Raw genomic sequence first — 6,981 nt, 5'->3', positions numbered from 1 at the left:
GGTTTTCTTCATATTTCTATTGGAAAACTTTACTGTGTTTCATAATCAGAATAGGAAGATTGCAGCTAAGAAATATATTGTACTCCAACTTGCAAATGGAACTTAAGAGTAAACTTGAATATTCCCTACCAAAATAATAAATAGCTTGGGACTTGTTCTTGGTACATCATAACTTAAATATGAACCTGGGAGCCTATTTGTAAGCATCTCACAAGTGTCTCACTTAAACTGCATAAATAAAATAAAATTAATATGCAAATATAAACATTTGGCCATAGTAAGCTATCTGTGGCATTCCTCTATATATTCTTGAAACATATTTCAACATGTTTCAAGCAATGGCTTTGTAACCTCCTGTTGAAAAATGGACCATTACAACATGGTCTAATAGGACTAAACTCCATCTGGAACTTTAGCTAGTCCAGAATGCAGTGGCACACACACTTAAGGCTGCACCTCATTATAGCCCAAGTAAGACTCACTGCAAGCTGCACTGACTTCCAATAAGCTTCTGGGTGTGATTCAACATGCTAGTTATCACTTTTAAAGTCCGACATGGTATAGGACAAGGTTATTTGCAGCATTGCTTTTTCCCAAGAAAACCTGGCTGCTCCACATTCTCCTACGGAGTGTCATGTTCCAGGTTCCCTCCTTTAAATTTTGCCATGCAATAGGACTCATGAAGTGTATCTTTTTGGTGGTTGTCTTTGTGATCTGAATGATTCTCCCCCCCCCAAAAAAAAATTGTTACAATTTAACCTTTTCCTAAGGCATCCAGTAGAATGGTTGCAATTTTACATTTTATATATTGGGTAGTTGTTATTATTAAATGTTGGTATAGTTATTTTTTTCTGTTTATTGTTTATTTTTGTTGTACTCTGCTCAGGGTCATATTGTTTGAATTGGGTAGCCCTGTAAATCCATTAAATAAACAAGCAAACAAATAAATCTATACGGTATTCTCAGCTCAAAATAAATTACAGTCTCTAGATACCTTGGAGATTGTGCAGAGAAAGCAAATATTGACAGTATAGTAACTCCCAAAAGTACCGTGGATTTTCTGTGTATAATATCAGTTTCTTAAGCTCTGCAAAGCATTTCAAATCATCTTTCAGTAAAGAAGAAGAAAAACTAAAATTAAGAATAAAAAAATATAACTACACCGATGTAATATTAAATAACAATTTTTACAAATATTTTTCTCTCTCTATATATAAAATGGTTCTCTCTCTCTCTCTCTCTCTTTCTGTATGTGTGTGTGTGTGTGTGTGTGTGTGTGTGTGTGTGAGTGCGTGTGTGTGTATGTTCCGGCATAACTCGAGCAATTTCAACCAAACTTGGTACATAGATGACTTATTCTCTGGAGAAAAATACTATGGGGGTAGGACACCCAAAACACCCCCCAGTGTGTATGTTCTGTTCCCTTCCAGAAAAAAAACTAAGAGTTTTGGACTATAATACTTGGAATATATGTGAACATCATCTAGTACAGTTTACAGGTGTAAACATCTTCATTGCCAAAATCTCTACTTTTAATCATGTTTTCTAATTGAATTCAAAGCATAGTTTTCTGACTGACATGACTCATTCAGAATTAGTGGCTATTCGAAGAATATACCTTTTTTGCAGAAGCCTGTAGTTTAAGAGAGGCACACATTCAGCCCTGAGAATGATAAATTATTGATTTTCAAAATATGTTCCCAGGTTTTTTGGTTTCTGTTATGAAACTATGTTGATTTGTAATACACTATTCCACAGAGAATATTCAGGACAAACCACGGACCACCAAGAGAACAAATAAATAGATCATTGAACAAATCAGCTCAGGGTTTTCACTTGAGGCACAAATGATCAGACTCAAATTATCCTCCTTCAGACACATTATGTGAAGATACAGCTTTCTGGAGAAGACTCTGAAGCTGGGAAAAGTCGAAGGAAAGAAGAGGACAACCACAGAGAGGTGAAAGCACTCATTATGGTGGCAAGGTGGTGTGTTGGAAAGGCCAGATTAAGCATTGACCATCGGGAGGGGGGGAAAATCTATGTGTGTGGTTGCTAGGAGTTGAAAATTACTTGACAGCATATAATCAATAAATCAATACAGCACAGAAAGGTAGGTGTTGGATTAGGTTATTAGAAACTGAAAGAAAAACACCCTGCAGATTAGGGGAGGGTGTTTTTTTTTGCAGGTTGTGTTCTTCAGGCTATTGTACCAACGGCAATATAGTTGTTACCAGAGGTGGGTTTCAAATCCCAGTGCTACCAGTTCACTCGAGCTCGTGCGCTCGTGCAGTGCATGCACAGGAGCCTCTGGGTGGGTGGGCGGAGTGTCCCGCCGCCACCACTACCGGTTCAGCCTACCCGGACTGAACCGGGAGAACCCACCTCTGGTTGTTACAGAGTGTTAATATAGACACTATTAGGGGGAAATTTATAATTATGGCTAAATTTGAAGTGGGGCAGGTAACATTCATATATTTCTTACCAGTATATACTGAGTAATTTATTTTTTTATTTCATTTTGTTCCTCATTTTGTTTTAATTTTTTATAACAGAATAATGTTTGGAATGTATTACAAACTTTCATATCTTTTGCATTCATCTCATATCAATTTTTTTTGAAATCCCCCCTCTTCCAGTTCATGGCCTAAGATTGCAACTAGACGACTTAACAAAAAGCACAATAATTTTACACAATAATAGTTAATTAGACTAAAAGATACCAAATATAGAAGAAAACAAAAGGAATGGTTATCATTAACACCAAGGATTATACAGCTGTAAAACCTGGGTTGGGAGATAATTTTAATTAAGACTGCAAAGTTAAATGTACTTTCCTGTTTTTTATACATATCCATGCACATGTACATACAAACATACATACACATAAACATGTATATACACATATTTACATCTCTGTGTATCTTGCTCTTTGATGATTATGTGCTATCTCTGCATTTATAATGAGAAAGAATAAAAGCAATATAGGGAACTGAATTCCTGTATTTCCACAATGATGTCACATGCTCCTATGAGACTTTGTATCCTACTAGATTATCCAGCATAATCTGGATATTATGCTGTGCAATTTCAAAACATGATTAGTGACTTGTGGTATTTCAGAACTGATCAAATATAAAAACCTAAACAAGAAAATCTATATCTATCAGAAAGTTTAGAAGGAATCTCACATCAGGAAATTTCTCCTTAGTTCTACGTTGGATCTCTCTTTGAAGACTGCTACTGTGTTTCCCTGAAAAACATGACATGTCCTGAAAATAAGGCCATGCCAGATTTTTTTGGGCGGGCAAAAATATAAGCCTCCCCCAGAAATAAGCCCCTTGTCAGCCCTCCCTCCGGCCAGACAGAGCGTCACTCACTGACCTAGTGGTATCCCAAAGGCAGCAAGCCGCGGGAGCCAGGGGGAAAGGTGCTCGCACAGCTTGGCGCCTTCGGAATACCAGTGGGTCGGTGAATGGCACTCTGCCTGATGGGAGAGGGGAGTTATGCCCCTATTCCACCCCCCACTTGCACACCTTCCAGCCTCACCGCGACCTGGGCCAGAGCACTGCTGCTGCCATCCCAGCACTGAGGATGGTTTCTTCTGCGGTTTCCAAGTCTGCTGCCAAGTCTTCCACCAGCTGGGGCAGAGAGTCTTCCAGCAGCCAGCCCACAGCCATAGAGGGGGCTCCCAGAGAGGTCCCTGCCGGAAGACTCTCTACCTCGGCTGCTGGAAGACTCAGCAACAGACTTCCAGGGTTTGGAAGCTGGAGAAGAAGCAATCCTCAGTGCTGGGATGGGGGCGGCCTGGGTCTGCAGGCAGACCTCGCCCAGGTCGCAGTGAGGCTGGGAGGCATATGAGCAAGGGGAGGAACAGGCACTCGCACAATGCCCCTCTCCAGATGGGCAGAGCGCCACTCACTGACCCAGCAGTATACTGAAGCCGCCAAGCCACGTAAGCACCTGTTCCCCCGGCTCCTGTGGAATGGAGCCTTCGGGAAACCGCTAGGTGAGTGGCTCTGTGCCCATCTGGAGAGGGGGTTTCCAGGCAGCTGCTCATGAAAGTGATCACCTCATGGCTGCTGTGTTGCTCTGCTCTGACAGCTGTGCCAGGGTCTTTGGGAGCCTGCTTGCAAGACAGCAGCCACCTGGCAACCCCAAAAGCCAAGGCCTTATTTTGGGGGTCAAAATAAAATAAGACCCTGTCATGCCACCCCAAATCCTTCTTTTCATTAAACTACATATATGTAGCTCCTGCAATCATTCTTCGTGTTTTAACCTCCAGTCCCTAATCATCTTTGTTGTTCTTTGAACTCTTTTTAGAGTTTCAACATATTTTTTGTATTCTGGTGATTAAAACTGGATATGTGTGGTCTATGTGTGGTCTTACCAAGGCATTATAAAGCAGTACTAACACTTCATATAATCTAGATTCTATCTCTCTGTCATCCATGTAGATAATCATCCAGGCTTGTCCCAAATATTCTATCCCTCTGTTTTAATGCAGCCAAGAACCGTCTTGACTGATTTGTGGCTTTAGCACACTGCTGGGTCATATTCAAATGGTTTTCCACTAGGGCTCTCAAATTTCTGTCACAGTTACTACTACTGAGTCAGGTACCACCTACTCTATAGTTGTGCATTTGGGGTTTTCTGCCCTAAGTGTATAACCTTATTTTCTCACCTCTGATTTGCATTTTGCTAGACAGGGCCCAGTGTTCAAGTCTGTCAAGATCCTTCTGATCTTTAGCCTATCTTCTAAAGTATTGTGCTATCTGTGAATTTAATGAGTTTCCCTTCTATCCCTTGTCTAAATTGTTTGTGAAGATGCTGAAGAATACTGGGCCTAAGACAGAATCTTAGGATTTATCCCATTGCATACTTCCCTCCATGAAGTTGTAGTTCCAGTATAGACTATATATTGAATCCATCTGATGGTGATGCTATCTAACCACATTTTTCCATCTTACCAAGTATAATAGCAATAGCAATAGCAGTTAGACTTATATACCGCTTCATAGGGCTTTCAGCCCTCTCTAAGCGGTTTACAGAGTCAGCATATTGCCCCCAACAACAATCTGGGTCCTCATTTTACCCACCTCGGAAGGATGGAAGGCTGAGTCAACCCTGAGCCGGTGAGATTTGAACAACCGAACTGCAGAACTGCAGTCAGTTGAAGTAGCCTGCAGTGCTGCATTTAACCACTGCGCCACCTCGGCTCTATTATGATCTACTTTGTCAAATGCCTTACTGAAATCCAAGTATATTATGTTCAGAGCATTTTGCAGCTCCACTAATTTAGTCACCTTGTCAAAGAATGCAATAAGACTGTATGATCTCTTTTTGACAAACCACATGTTGGATTCTGGTTATAAAGTTGCTTGCCTCCTTATTTTTTCCAGGATCTTTCCATGTATTGATGTTAGGGTGATTGGTCTATAGTTTCCTGGATCCATTTTCCCCCTTTGAAGATAGGAACCATGACAGACTTTTTTTCCAGTCCTCTGGCAGTTCCCTGGTGTCTAGGATCTTTGAAAGATATGGTTCAATGGTTTTGAGATCGCATCTGCCAGATCCTTCAGAACCCTGGGATGTAATTCATCTGGTCCTGGTGAATTGAACTCACCTAGTAAATAGGTGTTTCCTTACAATTTTTTTTGGACTATTTTGAGTTGTATTCCTAATCTGTCTTTTATAGTACTGTTTTTGATAGATTGGACTGTTTTTTTCCTTCTGCAGAAGATGCAAAGAACATATTAAGAGTTCAGCTTTCTCCCTGTGGCTCATCACCTTTTTGTCATCTCCTATTAGTAGACCAGTTCTTTCTTTAAATCTTTTCTTGCTTTTTACATGTTAAAAGCAGTTCATTTTATTATTTATGACATTTGTTGCAAGCCCTTACTCATTCTGAGCGTTAGTTTTCCTGACTTCATCTTTGCAGATTTGGACCATATGTGGTATTTTTCCTTAGTTATGTGCCCCCCTTTCCACTTTCTATGCTTGTCCGTTTTGTCTTTCAATTTTCAGCGAGTTCTTTATGGATTCATGCTGGTATTTCTCCCCCACCCCCAGTATTGATTATAGCACTGATTGATTATAATTATTGCTGATAAAATGTGCCTTTTATAATCTCATTTTTCAGAATTCCCAAAATGATGGAAGTTGATTGCTGGAGGACTCTGCGATAGCATATGAAATCAAGTTGGGTGACCTTGGGTCATCACTGTCTCTCATTCACCCAAGTCACCTCACAGGGTTGTTGTTCTGGGGAACTTAGAAAGAAGGTGTGTGCACCACCTTGAGTTACTTGCAAAACAATAAAAGCAGGATAGAAATAAAAAAGCAAACAAAGAAATATACCAATTCACCTAAAATGAAAAGTAGTAAAATGATAGCCTATCCAATAGATTGTATATGCTGAATGCTGACCAGCCATCAAAGTGTTGACTGTCCTTCACATGCAATGAAAGTTAGGCATTTCCCTTTGTGATGTTAGCAATGACACAGTCTAATAGCAGATGGGTGTTACACCAGTAATAGAGAAAACACAAGAAAAATGTGGTGTGACCATGTTCTATGACTAGCACACTACACCATTGCCTACTCCATCTATCATTTTACATAAATGGCAAATGCCTTACGGAAGACCAAAGATGACAGGATACAATTAATGTGGACATGAAAATTATACAGTTGGACACCATCCAGTTGCTGCATGAAATGGTGTTTGTTGATATGAAAAGCAGACTCTGCACCTGTGGAAAAAAGTTAGGATGAAGAAGATAATATAATGAATATTATATTATAATGATAATGAATCAGCAAAGGCAGTTTCAAGAGGGAAAATTGGAAGGGAAAGACAGGGATGTTGAAGCACTAAGTGCTCTTTTTCTAACAGTTCGGTGGGACTTTTAGGAACTCTTTATAGAGCAGGGTTTTTCAATCTCAGCAACTTTAAAAGGAATGGACTTCAGTTCCTAG

This window comes from Thamnophis elegans, chromosome 8 (genome assembly GCF_009769535.1).
Source record: "Thamnophis elegans isolate rThaEle1 chromosome 8, rThaEle1.pri, whole genome shotgun sequence".
Classification (NCBI taxonomy): domain Eukaryota; kingdom Metazoa; phylum Chordata; class Lepidosauria; order Squamata; family Colubridae; genus Thamnophis; species Thamnophis elegans.
The sequence above is the reverse complement of the archived record's forward strand: the minus strand, read 5'-3'. Positions refer to the sequence as shown.